The following is a 14,864-nucleotide window of genomic DNA, read 5'->3' as shown; positions in this document are numbered from 1 at the left end:
TGAGTTTGTGGCTGAGTGGTAGCTAGAGCACATTTCAAGGAGCTTTTAGGGCAATCTGCCACTTCTCATGGAGCAAACCCAGGACAGGACACTCTCAAATCAAAGCAGGGTTTCACTGTATGTCTTAGCCCTCATGGGAGACACCAAGTATCACCTCCAGAAAATCAGCAAGTTACCACCAGTTTCAGTAGAAGTGGTTGGACAATTGACTCCCCATCCTGTGAACATCAGGGCTTTCATGTGAAATAATAAAAATAAAATAGGTTTTAGGTTTAGAGTTTTTCATTTCCGAGCACAACTCATAATTGCTGTAGAAAATACAAGACTTACTGTGGAGATTGTTTACATATCAAATTTTAATATTCCTTCTAAGAAAAAAATCAAAACTGCTGGAAAAACTACCTGACCAGCTGTAACTACCTGCCTCCTAAATAGTTTACTCTGATCAGTTATCTCTCATTATCTACAGGCACTTGTCCAATCTGTATCCCACTCCTAGATCTAACATCTTCTTCCTTTACCACTGTAAGTCCTCACATCCCATTTGAGATCTCTCAGGACCATCTAAGATCTCTCTTCTCCCAGAAGAAGACACCAGGTCAGTCCAGTGGAGCATAAACTGCACCAGTTTTTGCTACTCTCCTCCTGACTGTAGACCTAATTGTGCTAATGCTGATGCAAAGCTGCTGTTCTTCAAGATCAGTCCATGCTGGGCTTCTCCCTCAGGCCAGCATAACCACAACGCATTAACCCCAGGGAAGAGCAGCAGCTGGAGGACAGTCAACAAATCCATAGCCCCTTTGGCACAAGATGGCCAGATTGTCCAAGGTTTAGAGCCAAGAGGGTTTGCTTCGAGCAATACCTAATGCCTCAGATGACCCATTGCTTCTACACAGCCCTCTCCAGTTCTCCCATCTTCTATGTATTGCTAAGTACCATATTTAGGGTATAATTTTTGCTGCAGCCAAGGCATTTCTGCTCAGAACAACAGGATTCACACATTGGAGAAGGTGGGAAGATCTGGGGCAAAGGAGAATGGGGCTTAGTCACTGCCTCCATATCAAAGAAGCAAAGAGAATATTTTCACAACAGTGGCCTTAAAAGAGAACAAAATATCCCTGTTAAATTGGTTAACTAGGTCACAAGAAATGCATGAAAGATATCCATACTTTGGAACGGTGGTATGAAAATCTTCATGCAACAGCTTAATGAGTAACAGCAAAATGAAGCAAAGAGCATATCAGGTGATTCACATACAGCTCCTGCAGTTTCACACCATGCTGTAGCCACGAGAGAAGGCTCACTTTTGTGTCAAGACAATTCTGCCTACAGGCTGCCCTGAGCCTTCAGCATATTTTTTCTTCCCTCCTTTGTTTTTATGTGTGTCTAATTATTGAGGATGTTCATAGAGAAATGGGATTTCTGGTCTCTGGAAGCCCATCTGCTCTCACTGTTTATTTCCTGCAGTCATCACAGTCATCTTGTAATGAATTCCAGCATCACGACCACACTGATGGCTCTTCCCATGGGGAACGTGCAGAAGAACCACCCTGGTGGAGAAAGCAGGCCTGCAGTACCCAAAGGACTCTGAAGACATGGGAAAGAGCAGAAGGTGTCCCCATGTTTCATGAGGCTCCCACCAGTGAAGGAAAATGTGGGAAACAGGATTCACTATGGCAACACATCCTTTCAGGCTGGGTACCTGGGGACTGCTCTGGAAGGCACTGCTGGGACACTGCATGCTTCCAGTCCACCAAAGCCGGCTTCCCACTGGGGTCACTGGTTGGGCAAAGAAGTTGTGCTGGCTTGATGCTGATGCAAGCAGTCCTGGCTGGCGAAAGAAGGCCACAAAACTGGCTGAAGGGATAAATCTGGCAATGGCTTTTCAAAGGCTCAAGAGCTTTGAGTTGGATCTACCCATGCCCTTCCTTAGTGTAAGTGTGCCATCAGCAGCCTCCATGACTCCCGCCTACTCAAGCACCTACCAGAGCAGTGAACTTCTGGAATAAAGAACTACAGTAAAAACTTTAAAACTACAAAAAAAAAAAAAAACAAACAAACAAAAAACCAAAAACAAACCCTGCTCTCACTCTTGCCTTGAAAGGCAAGTCCTTTCTTTTAGGCTTGGTTTCACTGAGCCTTCCAGACTGCTGTAAACTCAATATAATGGGCTCCAGGTGCCTTCTCCCACCAACTCTGTACCCTGGCTCTGCACCCATTTTCTGTTCATCTGAGGAGCCTCCAGCTGGTCTTGGGCAGTCAGGTCCCCCTTCAGGCTGGCCTGGCTTCCCTTCCCCATTAGGCTCACTGCCCTATAGCCAACTCAGATGTTTCTCCCCAAGAGCAGGCTCCAGGGATCTCTGGGAAGGCAGACCTTTCCCCCTTTCAGAGCCAGACCTAGAGCACACAGCTATGGTAGAACACACCCAGCCAGGACAGAATCATGACCGGACATGGAGCAGACTACACATACCATCAGATGGTTGGAGAAGCCAAATTTGCCAAGGGAATTAATTGTACCACTAGTGCACATGCTGTGGAACAGTTCATTGGGTGGACTTGAAAGAGCAGAGAAAGCAATACTCCACAGGTCTGTGCACAAACTTTCAAATGAATCATGCTCACATCTGGTTTCCACCTGTTCTGCACTCCCCTTTCCTGCCCGCTGCATGCCTTTAATGTCTGCACAGACTTTGCAAGGTTACCAGCAAGGAAAACAGTGGGTGCCTGCCACTCCCCAGCTTGATACTTCACCAGCTCAAAGGAGCTGAGGTTTGTCCCCAGCTCATGTGTACCTGCCCACTCCATCCCACTTGCACCCTGCAGCAGTGATGCCTTCATGGCAGATGATCTCTCCCTCCTTGAACATTTCCAGAGATATGGTGGCCAGCCTGGAAGTACAGGCAGACTGGGGGCATCCAAAGCCTCATGGAAAGTACATAGACTACACCATCCTGCCCCAAGGATTCATGCAGGAGGGATAACACCTTCTTTTTCAATTTTGCTTTCTACAAGCATGGTGATTGTTTACTGGAAAACACCCAGGAAGAGATACAGTTACTGTCTCCTTACTGTATGCACATACTGCCCAACTGAGCTGTTTCTGGAGAGGCCCACATGATGGAAGAAGCATAGTAGGTTGTTCTAAGCAAAGCACAGCTTTTGGGATGATTTGCTGTCTCAAATACCAATTGAAGACATGATGCTAGGCAGCAGGAAGGACTTGACCAGGGCTCCTTGTTACCCTGACTGGCAGGATGAGCATGTGCAGCATTGAAGAGCAAACAGACAGTGGGAGAGTGAAATGGAGAAAATAAAGCAAATGTTTAAGAGGCAGATGAGTATCATCAGTTTAACCACAGAAACACCATCAGCTCTGATGGGCTTTGGGTCATTTAAGAGGTAGTAAAACAACTAATGAGTTTCTTGTCTTTCTTTGTCCTCTTTCTAAGCATCATAGGTAAATTCAACCTAGGTCATGCCAGAGTACAACAGTGAGTGTGCCTGGCTTCCTCCTCACCCGCGAGCTTCCCTATTTCAAGATTATATATCTTCATTTCTCCACTTTTCCAGAACAAAGATGGTACTGTTTTGTCACTGTACAGCTACTTAGTCATTGCTGAACCAAGCCAGAAAACCTAGTATGTCAGAAAAAAAACATAAATAAAGGGTTTGATTAGGGCAAGGGGAAGAGGGAAAGGGGACTAGATATGAGATTTGCATTGCTGCTGCACACAGTTATTAGAAGCAGTGGGACACTTGGATTGCATTTGAAAAGTTCACAATAAGGCTCTTAATTATCAAATTCTTGGCTGAGGTACATTAATATAAGTTTAGGGACTTTGGTGGTAGCAAGGAGATTCATACTTGCTAAAAGTGCAGTCTCCAAGATGGACTGTTTCCTAATTTCTTTACCTAATTTCTAATAAAATGCCATTCACAAAGATAATACCCACCACACAAATGGCTTGGCCACTTAGGACTCACTGCATTTTTTGGCACTTTTTGCCTTTTATTTCTACAGGCTGCATTGCTACTCACTTTGAGTAGAGAGCTTTCCAAATCTGAGCTGACCCATTTCTGCCTGTGGCATTGAGGGCACCTCTTCCACTAATCTCATGTATCAGCGTGGTACAGTTGGTAATACTTGTCTTTGGGACAGCAGGTTAGGGATTTACTGAGTCCCACACATCACGTCCTTTAATTCAATGTCAACCAAGGATAAGCCAAGGACCTAGGGCAAAGTGTGATCCATTACAATTTCATGCTGGGTGGGTGCTGTATTGTTAGAAATGCAGCTCCAGCTTTCAGATGAGAAGCCAAGTCTGAACTGCTGGTCAGCTGTATTTGCTCCAGATTTGGGGAGAACAGTATATTCACATTTTCTCCCTTCTGTCACCCAACAGGACTTAATGTGGCTGAAACTAATTGTGCAAAAAAATTATAAAGTATATACATAGCTATAAAATTAGAAACAATACAGTCGCAAACCAGAAAGTAGACAGAAAGAAATGCATTTCTCTTGATGGCACTAAGGGGTTTTTGGCACGGTGCTGCAGAAGACTGGGTGTGCAGGTGCAGAGGAGAGAGACGATGCGCAGTAACATTTACACTCGCTCCCATCCACTGTCTCCCCCCCCCGTTCATGGGACACCTTCACTAAAGACATCTTCCTACATGGCTCTGGTTCACTCCCGCTGTAAATGCCAGCGGCCTGGCTGACCTTACAGCTGGTGGCAATTGAACACATGTATGGCACTACCCATCCCTCCCCACACAGCCATCCTCTGTAACTATTCACCAAGGTGTGCATCACACTGATAATTCTGGGAAGAGGCAGCCCCTTTCTGCAGCTTTGGGCCCAACCTCTTTGCACCCTGCAGACTTCTGGGTGTAGAAAGGAAAGCAGGAGCAGATTTCCCAATGCTTTAAAAAACCCCATTGCCATTTCTACCCCAGTACATCCTCCAGCTTCTGTGAAAACAGCCTGGTAGGGTATCTGGTCGTTTATGAAAACTGTATCTCTTCGTAGTAAAACACAGTGAGCTTCTGGGGCTCATGTTAGGACTGCAACGCTTGTTTGCATACTGGAAGGCCAGGCAGAATTAGCCCATGTGACTTCCCGTACATCCCAGCCTATTCATTTTCACTCATATACCCTGTATTAAGCTTAATTACCCCAGTATTAAGATTAACGGCTTGTGTTGATTATGGCCTATCTCAAAAGAGAGACTATTACAGCGTTTGAGACAAAGTAGCCTCTGCTGGGGGTGGTTTGTCCCCAAGGCTTGTCGTCCCCACTGCCAAAAACACAAGCCCTGTTGAACTTGCTTTGCTTCATTTTACCATCCTGAGATGCTCACACTGAATTACCTCCTGAGATTAAGGAGCCCTTTTGTATTTTGCATTTTCACTCTGAGAAAGTACTTGGGCACAGAATTCAAATCACTTCCTACTTCTCTTTGCCTTGCTAAACAGGTGTCTCACACTTGATGCCTATTTTCTCTAACTCTCAACTCTTTTTGTGGCTCTGTGCTGTACTTTCTCTGGGTTTTCAAACAACCTATGAAAAACCCAGAAGCAGCACTGCATCTGTGGCTCTCGGTGGTGTGAGATCTTGGGATGTTGCAGCCTTCAGCATTACCAGAGTGACCTTGCTGCTCTACACACTTTAACCAACAGCAGCACCTTTACCACCTTCAACCAAGGTGGGTTAAAATGAAATTGAGGCTGAAAAAAAGGAAAAAACCCAAACCAGCTGAATTCTCCTTTGCTCCTTTTATGCAGGGACTTGGGAAGCCTTTCTGTAGAGGAACATAATCCTTTTGCATTACCTGTAGCCACTTTGGGCTGGTATTAAATAGGGAATATCTTGACATAGTTCAGAAATTGCCTCCAACATAGCTTCTGAAACAGATTTGCTACTTTGTGGCCTGGTAGACAAGTGCAGATATTGCATTCCTGCAGTTCTTAGGGAAAGTATTTCATCTTCTGATACAGTACTAACCACCACATTGCCTGTTTTACATAACTGTTAATCCCCTTACTTTTTTTGTGATCATTAACAGGCTCAATTTGGTGCTAGCTGATCTCCTAGCGTGGCAGCCAGGCAGCCCTGGGAAGGACCATGGTCCGTCACGTTGTCATGTACTTGGCTGCTGTGGTGGAACCCGCTCCCGCCCCATCTCAATTCTGGAAACAGAAAGAGGATCTAGGTTTCCATGGGGTTTTTTTTGGCGTTTGGTCCAAAAACAACTAAATATTCTGTGAGTGAAAAAGGCTTCACCAAGTGATGTTATCTTCCTTGTTCAAGACTACCAGTGCAGAAAATCTGTCCTGGTGAGCTATCAGAGTGGGGATAACTGAACATAGGTCAGCAAGAAAGATGCATTCTGAGCCTTGCTTTATCCCTTCTCTTCCCTGCTGCCTTGTGCCAAGTTTAGAGAGTTCCTTTAAATGGGATAAACAGAAATAAGCATCACTGGTCCCTTTTTTCTGCCACAATCCTTCCTTTCCCCTGAGCTTAGCCCCAGCACTGAGCAGCCACACTGGTCACAGCACAGTTGAACAAATTCCCTGGGGATCAGGTATGTTTCAACTGAGTAAATTTAGGCAATGCAAAGTAATTTGCTTCATTCCCCAAAAGTGCTAACCATACAGCAACACACACACGTACCCAAAGCTGCCCCAGGTTTTGGGAGTTTTTGTGTGCTCCTAAGCAGACAGGTCATGTGTCTTCCCACCTGTACCAGACCCTCTAAGGTTTCTCTGCTCAGATCTCAGTCCTTTTCTGTTAATACTCCTGTTCAGCAAGACTTTATTCCCTGCCTTGAAAGACTGAAGCAAGGCAACTTTCTTTTCTTACCCTAGTTTTTTGTTGCTGTCATTTGTTTCCCTCTTCAGACCAAGCTAAGCACCAAGCCAGCTATGGCTACTGCAATGGCACAAGCAACACATTTCAATCTGGTGAGCAAGAAAACACCTTAAAATCATGTAGAAAGGAAGACATGGTGTCTTTATCTGGGCTTTCTTACAGCTCTGTTGTGGTACTTCAGCCTGCCCAGCAAAGCCTCCTTAAGTTCACCCTGGCCATGAGCTAATTGAGACCAGGTTTAATACAGACCTTAAGAAAGGACTGTGAAAGTAAACCAGCCTCAAACCTCATTAAAAGTCCTCATTTAACCATTAAGCTTGCTTAACTCTACCTGGAGGACAGATTGTCTGGACCAGAAAATCTCCTTCCCTTATCACTGAATCCTATTGCATTTTAATGTCAAAATAATACTCTTCTTCCCTTAAAGACATGGTTCACAGCATATAAGCAGCCCAGTGCTTACCAGGTGGGTATCACCACCACTCTTCTAGGCTATTTATACTGAGGGTCACTGGAAATGCTTTCAACTTGTGGGAGAAGCCTCCCCATTTTCTCTTCTATCCAACCAAAATGGTGCTCGAAATCAGGAAGCAAAAGCAGCATCCCAGGATGCTTGTACAAATGCAGGCTGCTCAGAGCTGTGGCCCAAAAGGTTTATTAACTGCCAGGTGGGCAGAGTGGCAGCGATCTGGTTCCTGCTCTCCTGCATGTCCTGACTCTGTTTTCCACTCTCAAGCAGTCTGGCAAGAGCATCTGTAAGGCTCCATAAATTAACATTTGTGAAATGTTTTGAGATCTTGAGATAGGAGTGGCTATAAAAACCCCAGAACTATTGATGTATTTTATTATTTATTAATGCTGCTGTCATGCACTTAGTCTGCGGCTCTTGGAGCATTTTGAACACAAAGAAAAAGCACTGCATCTGGGCAGGGGCTCGAGCTCTGCAGCAAGGTGACCCCTGTGGGCTGCAGAAGGCCATTTTCTTGAGCAGTTTTGCACAGGACAAAGCCAGCAGAGCAAAGCAAAGCAGGGGGCAAATGCCTCCTGAGACAGAGAGTCAGGTGCTGGCTGCCCAGGTCTCCCTGATCAATGTGGGGGCTTTTGGACATGGTTGGTGGGACAGGGCAGGATGTCACCTGTAGGTAGGAGACATTGCTCCACAGCCATGTCCCAAATGCAGCCTTAAGACAGCAAATCTTGCCCATGCAGCTCTGCATCCAGCCTTGGCGCAGCAGGTACAGGTTTGTCTCAGCTGGGAGAGGTTGGCAGGTCAGGAAGGCAGAGCAGCACCCACGACACCTCTGACTGCAGGGGGGCCCTTCCTCAATGGGAGACTCTGCAGTCAGCCAGCCTTTTCTCTGCACCGTGTCTTTAATCAAAGCACAAAAGCCATTTATTTAAGTAGGTTTAAATGGTTAAAGGCACTTGTTCCTCTGAAAAGAGAATGAAATTGCTATTGATGCCTCCATAAAAAAGAGGCTTTTCAGGCACAGTATGAAAGCAGGGGACGAGGTGTCTTCCTCACTTTGCAGGCCTGCAATTAGATCTGCAGTCTCCTCCTTTGCTCTCATTATCGAAATAGGTACCAGTATCTTCAAAGGAAGGTAAACTTAATGGCCTCATTGGTGGTTTGATGAATAATTAATGCTGCTGCTACATTAATCGGGAAGTTAACTAAGTCCTGGAGAGACACCATCTTTAATGCAGAAAAGCATCTTTGGGCAGTCATGCCTGGCACTGGGTCAGGGAAATGCTGATGATCTACACACACACTGCATCAGTAAGAAAGCACAGGTGAACAGATGTTGAACCATTCCCCTCGCTCAGTGCTATACACTGGAGGACTTCTTTTTATGAGAGAGCTGCAGGTATTGTCAGGCTTCCTTCACTCACCCAACTGGACGGTGCAGGATGGAAGCCCCTGTGTGCATGACCCCCCTGGGGCATCCCAGCAGAGCTCAGGGCAGCAAGTCTGCTGTGGCTCCACAGCAGGAGGTTTCACTGAGTGGCAGCAGGTTGTCCTTAGTTGTCGTTTGGCTCAGAGAAGCTCAGCTCACTCCTTGGCATGACCCACAAGGCCACCGTGCCCCATGAGGAGTCATGTCAGCACCATGCAAAGGAGCTTGCCAGGGGAGGGCAGCCATTTCCACCCCTGCTGCGTGAAAAGGGGGTTGACAATTTTAGCCAGCTCTTTGGCTGGTGATGCTCTTTAAAAGCAAAGCCTTTTGCTTGCTGGGCTTTTTGCAGTGTCTCCTACAATGGGCAGTACTACGTCACTGCTGTGCTGTAGTACAAATAAATAATATTGCACATGACTCACTGGTTGTACTTGTGAAACATGAGGAAAGAAGGTAACAGGTGAACCCATTTAAACACATTGGCCTGATTGATATTTTTAAGAAAACAACAGCAACTCCATGCCCATCGGAGCCTTCTCAGATAAATGCTAAACGTGCCATTGAAAATATAATCTGTTCAGATTTAAACATCTTCCATTTGCCACTTCCAAAAATAAAATAAAATTTAAAAAAAGGAAAAAAGAAATCTTTCTGGCTGAAACTCTTGGTTCTTGCTCAAGAATCTGGTCTGAATTTTATAAAGCTTCCTGGAAGCTGAGATCAAGGGGCTGGTTTGGGGCTCAGAAAAAGCCCTCTGGCAGGATGAAGAAGAGAAAACTGCAAGAGACCAAGACTGATACTTTGTCATTTGCTTATTGGGAACACTGCACAGGACTGTTCCTGCTAATTAAAACCAGCGGTGACCAAAGCTTATTTGCAGAGATTGGGCTCTGGCCAAGCATTTGTGTGTGGATGAGGAAATGAGATCATAAAAGTCACAACTGGCCTCCAAGCTTGGGGTGTATAATTGCCTCTCACACCTTGCTTCCCAGCCTCTCCAAATACCACCTTTCCTAATAAAAGTGGAGCGGAGCTTGTCACCTCTATTTTGAGCTGGTGCGCTGTGGAAAGGGACCAAGAAAATCCCTGCACTGCGATTGTCCCTGATATGAGAAGATGAAAACTGCTCTGCGGTTGGCCCCTGTCCAGCTAGACATGGCTTCAGTATTTATGACTTCTTTGTGTAACATTTCTCCCCAGGTAAAAATCTGTGCCGCTGTGAGCTTAGCTAAAACACACATTTTGATCTGTAGGATTAGCCAGAGTAAGGACTTGCTTTATCATTCAGAGAAGAGCAGCCTTTCGCTGCTGAGCCACACTGCTGACCACAGATCCAAAGGGATGGCTGAAATGCCCCATGTCTGACACCTGTCTTAGAGACAGCCTCCCCATGATCTTCTCCAACATTGCAGGTGAACAATGGGCAGAAGCACCAACTAGTTTTTCTCCAAAAGCTGAACTTGTCATGATCTTTTATTGATGAGGTAGGTAGGACTTGTGGGCTGATGAGAGTAATGCCACAGAATTGCTGCCTACTTAAATATATATATACATAGGGGAAAAATATATAGACTGCCTTCAGTAGATACTGTGATTTAAGTCACAATACACCTACTGCCACATCCACCTCCATAAATTTACCATCACAAGTGTCCAAATATAATGATACCACCGGGTTAGATCAGTATAATAGCGTAGCATCACTCCTACCCCAGAATATGCAATGCATCCACCTGCTGGGGCTACCCCAAATACCGAGGCTTTGTTACACCACTGTAGTTTTGCTGGGAAATTTCTGAGACATGACTTAAGATGCCATGCCTTTTTCTGCAGGGCTAATGCAGTGCCTGTCTGGTACCCTCAGCTGTACCCAAATCTCAGCTGATAAAAGGTGCCCAACAGAAAGAACAGGAATGTCAAGCCAATGATTAAGAAAACTCTTCTCCTCTAATGACAAGTCTTCTCATTTTTTTCTTCTCAAAGGACAAAATCAAAGCCTGAATTAACTAATTCCTTCCAGCCATACAGCAACTAATTGCACTGGCTTTGTTTCCTCAGCCCACTCCATCCAACAGCCATTTACTCCTCATGTGCCCTAAAAGTTGGCTTGTGTGTAGGAAGAGGTCCCATCTCATTTCCCTAGGAAAGCAGCATCCTTTGGAGTAGCAATAGTTTACCATAGCTGCCTCACAGCCTGATCTCATGGCTTTTTCACCCAGCAAATGCAGTGTTTAACCAGAAAATCCAGCAGTAAACATCCCATTTGGATGCTTGGGATTACACAAGGCCACATTGTTTTCAAAGATACAACACATCTCCAAAATGGCATCCAGCAACAAGCATCCAGCAGAGCAGCAGGGAGATGGGGAAATTTTTGAAATTCTTATTTATTTCATGCTGTCAAGATGTCTGGTTAGAGGTGTTAGAGGTAACTTTCTGAAGGGCCGTGGGAGTATAACTCTTGCACTGACCCATCTCTATTGCAAAGGCCTGAACTTACAGAGAAAGGATCCTCCTGGGTGACCATGAAAGCCTACCTGAGCACCACTGAGGGAGACAGAGGGGACAGGTCTGCATCCTCTGCCTTCTGTGCACCCTTGCTGGCAACATCCCTCCCAGAGCCATACATACTGCATTCAATGAGGCAAACACCCACTCACATCCATGGCAGGTTGGGGATTTACATGCCTGCTGGCTTGATGGAAGGAAAAGACAGAGCAAGGGAGGGATGCTGTAATCATCCTACAAATTGGTTTCCACCTAGGACTGGCCACTTAAAAGCTACCCTGCAAATAATACCAGTGCTACACCATTTGAGAGGACTGCACAGTGCAGGTGTTGCCAATAGATTAAAGGAGAAATCAAGCTTCAGGGCATGATCTGCAGGAGCACAAGGCCAAGCAGAGGCCAAGCACACTGGGAAAACAGGAGACACTGGAGCCAAGCAGGGAGGCAAATTAATCCCACCATGAAAGTGGCATGCAGAGGAATTGGGCTGAAAAGGATGGCACCAAGATCTCCCATGGCAGAGAGGAGAGCTGAAGATGAGCAAGGGGAAGGGCAAGATGGAGGGGGAGGAATGGGAGAGCCTGGGCAAAGATTCAAACAGAGGCACACTGAGGAATGGCTCCTGGACCCACTCTCTCTGAGGCCTCACCTTTGGCGTTGGGACTATCTGCCCAAAGGAAAAAGCTCTTCAGGAGAGGCACTTCTAGCTGGCAGTTGCCTTGCCCTACTTGCACCAGAACCAGAGAGCAGTCCGCTGCTCCTCCTTCACTAAAACACAGCAACACAGGAGGAATGAAAAGAAAGGACCCAAGGCAAGAGGCACTGGGAGACACAATAAGAAAAAAGCATGAAGGCACAGACAAAACAGTCCTTGCAATTTGTCTCCTAGCTTCAGACTGTTCTGACAAAAGAAACATGGTTATCTCCTCTACATCTTCAGCTCTGCCTCTCATCGTTCTTCTTGTGATAGGGGGGAAAAGTCAGCAGCACTGTTGAGGCTCACCAATGTGGTCATTTCTCCCAAGAAACCTCATACAACTCTCATACAAAGCTCTGACACCATCCTGGGTCCCCACAACTATCTGGAATGTGCTCCTTATTTCGGCTCCATGACACAAGCTCCATGCTGCCATGCAAGACCCATCATACTGCTGGTGTCCAGCCCATGCTTTACTGGTTTATTTTCATCTCCCCACCTCTCAGGCTGACTGGGGACTGGTTTTGATTTTTTTTTTTTTTTCCTGGATTTTATTAAGTACAAATACCCCTCCACAGGTGTTTCTTGTGAATTCAGCCAGGAATGGGGCTCCTAGACCTTCTTGTTCCCACTAATGAGAAATGCAATGAACCGGAGCAGGCAGCAGTCCTCCAGCTTCATCTCCTCTTCTCTCCTCTCCCTCCCCAAAGTAGCATGTCCTTGCTTTCACCAGGCACATCAGAGAGGTGAGGAAGGCTTCCCAGTTAGCACCCAATGCATCCACAATCTTACAGCTAAAATCCAGCAGTTTCCTCCATCCTTACATTAAATTGCCCTCTTTCACCTCATCACAGTCTTAACCCCGGCCTGAGCTGGAGGAGACCCCCAAGATGAAGCAGGGCTGCAGGAGGCGCTGCTGTTTTACAGCGAGGTGGGAAGAGAACTTGGCCTTCAACACCTCCAATAGGCTAAGAGCCTTTTACAGAGCTTTTGCTTTAACTAGAAATTAGATAAACTTCAGTTGTTGTGTCTGAATGCCTCTGTTCACCAGTATATGGCAATGAACAATGATGGGAGGATAGAAACAAGCCACTTGTACAGATTGTTCATACATTTAGTGTGCACAAAGGAGACGAGAGCATGAAACTCTGCCTCTGCTGACTTGCTAAATAACCATGGGCCATATTGTGAAAGCAGATGTTTCATGAAATGAAGGCAAATTTTCCAGGCATTTCACAAGATGACTGACCCTGTGGGCCTTCTATATCCTCTGTTTTCTTTGCTCCTTCTGTAATATCCTTAAAAGTTTCAGGTACTTCTTCAAATTACTGCTTTTTACTGTTATGGTCACTGCATGCAAACTGGCCCAACAAGCATTTTATTTTGTGACTATGGTGGAAAATAAAATTGTCCATGGGGAAGGCCTTTGACATCCATTTGCTCGTGACATTCAGTGGCTGATGAGAAGAGCTGTTGGGGAAAGCCCGTTCCACCAGCTAAGGCTCTCCCACAACTGCAGTGGAACAGGTGAGGCTTGCATAAAAACCTGTGCAAGTTTCACTACAGGTGGTTGGTTCGTTTGGTTTGTTTTGTGGTTTGGGTTTTTTTTTTTGAGATTTAGGCTTTCTTAATGCCACCGAAAGCTGCAGGCAGAAGATTAATGTTCCTGTCATGCAATTCCTCCCTTGACAGCAGCACTGACCAAACATGACTGCTGGGCAGTCACTGGCTTTTGTTCATGGTGGATGCTGTCAAACAAGGTCACCTTCAACATTACCTGCTCAATATTTGGGCACATATAGCAGGTTCCCTGAGCACTGGAAAGCTGAAGGAGGTTATAATTGCTTTCCTCAAAGAAATCCCACCAGCTGCAAGGACTCGTCTACTATCTGAAAAGATCCTCTGGGACAGAATTTATTCTTGCACAGGGAGGTCTGAGGAGCTGAGACTGTCTTTGTGTGACTGTGACTTACCTATTTTCCTCTGGAAAGTAACAATATTACAAGGAATAGCAATTTTCCATGGGGCAAGAAGGATGGAGGGACACAATCAGGAGAAATTAAAGGTATCTCCAGTTCTGCTGGTATTTGTGAGGCTCATATTTAGCTACTATGTAGGCTATGCAGAAATGATGAGTCAGCTGGTGCAGGATCCTTGGGAATAAGTGCTGATCTGGGGGAAAGGGCCTACAGACACCAGTTAGACAAACCTGACAGCCCCCCAGTGACATGATGGAGAACTTCAACACTATTGAATGTGGGGAACTTTCCACTCCTGCACAGAAAAAGGGATGGTTTTGGGTCAAAGGCAAGGGTTGGCTTGGGGAATCTAAGGTCAAACCCCTGCATATTTCCTACTGTCCTTAACAGGAATGGATAAGAGCCAGCACTGAGTCCTTCAAAAGCCTCCCCTAAACACATGAGGGTAGGACACCCACCAGCAGGGTGGTCAGAGAGCCCTGGTGCCGCATGCTCCCTTGCAAGCAGCTGTGCTTTGCATGCCAGCATTCATCCCTTGTGCTAACCCCAGGACAGTGGACATCAGCGTGGGTCCAAGGTACAAAACTCAGGAGGTCTCACTGACAGCAACAGTGTGGGTAACTCAGCTTTCTGCCAAGTCAAGCCGAGGATTAAGAAATTCTCATTACTGCTATTTGCAGTCACATTTTTTCAGAGCGTGACTCATTCAGGGTCACATGGTAAATACAGGAAAGACCTAGAAATAGGTCAAGGTGCCCTGACCCTCAGGGCCAGGTGCTAACTACTCAACTATGCCTGTCAGATTGGGCAAGGAAAGTGCAAAGCTCTGGAGTTATGACAAGATTTCACAATATTCCAGCTCAGAGCTTGGAAAAAGAAAGTGATATTAAAGATGATTAAAAAAGAGA

This window comes from Phalacrocorax carbo, chromosome 6 (genome assembly GCF_963921805.1).
Source record: "Phalacrocorax carbo chromosome 6, bPhaCar2.1, whole genome shotgun sequence".
Taxonomy (NCBI): domain Eukaryota; kingdom Metazoa; phylum Chordata; class Aves; order Suliformes; family Phalacrocoracidae; genus Phalacrocorax; species Phalacrocorax carbo.
This window is presented reverse-complemented; position numbering follows the sequence as displayed.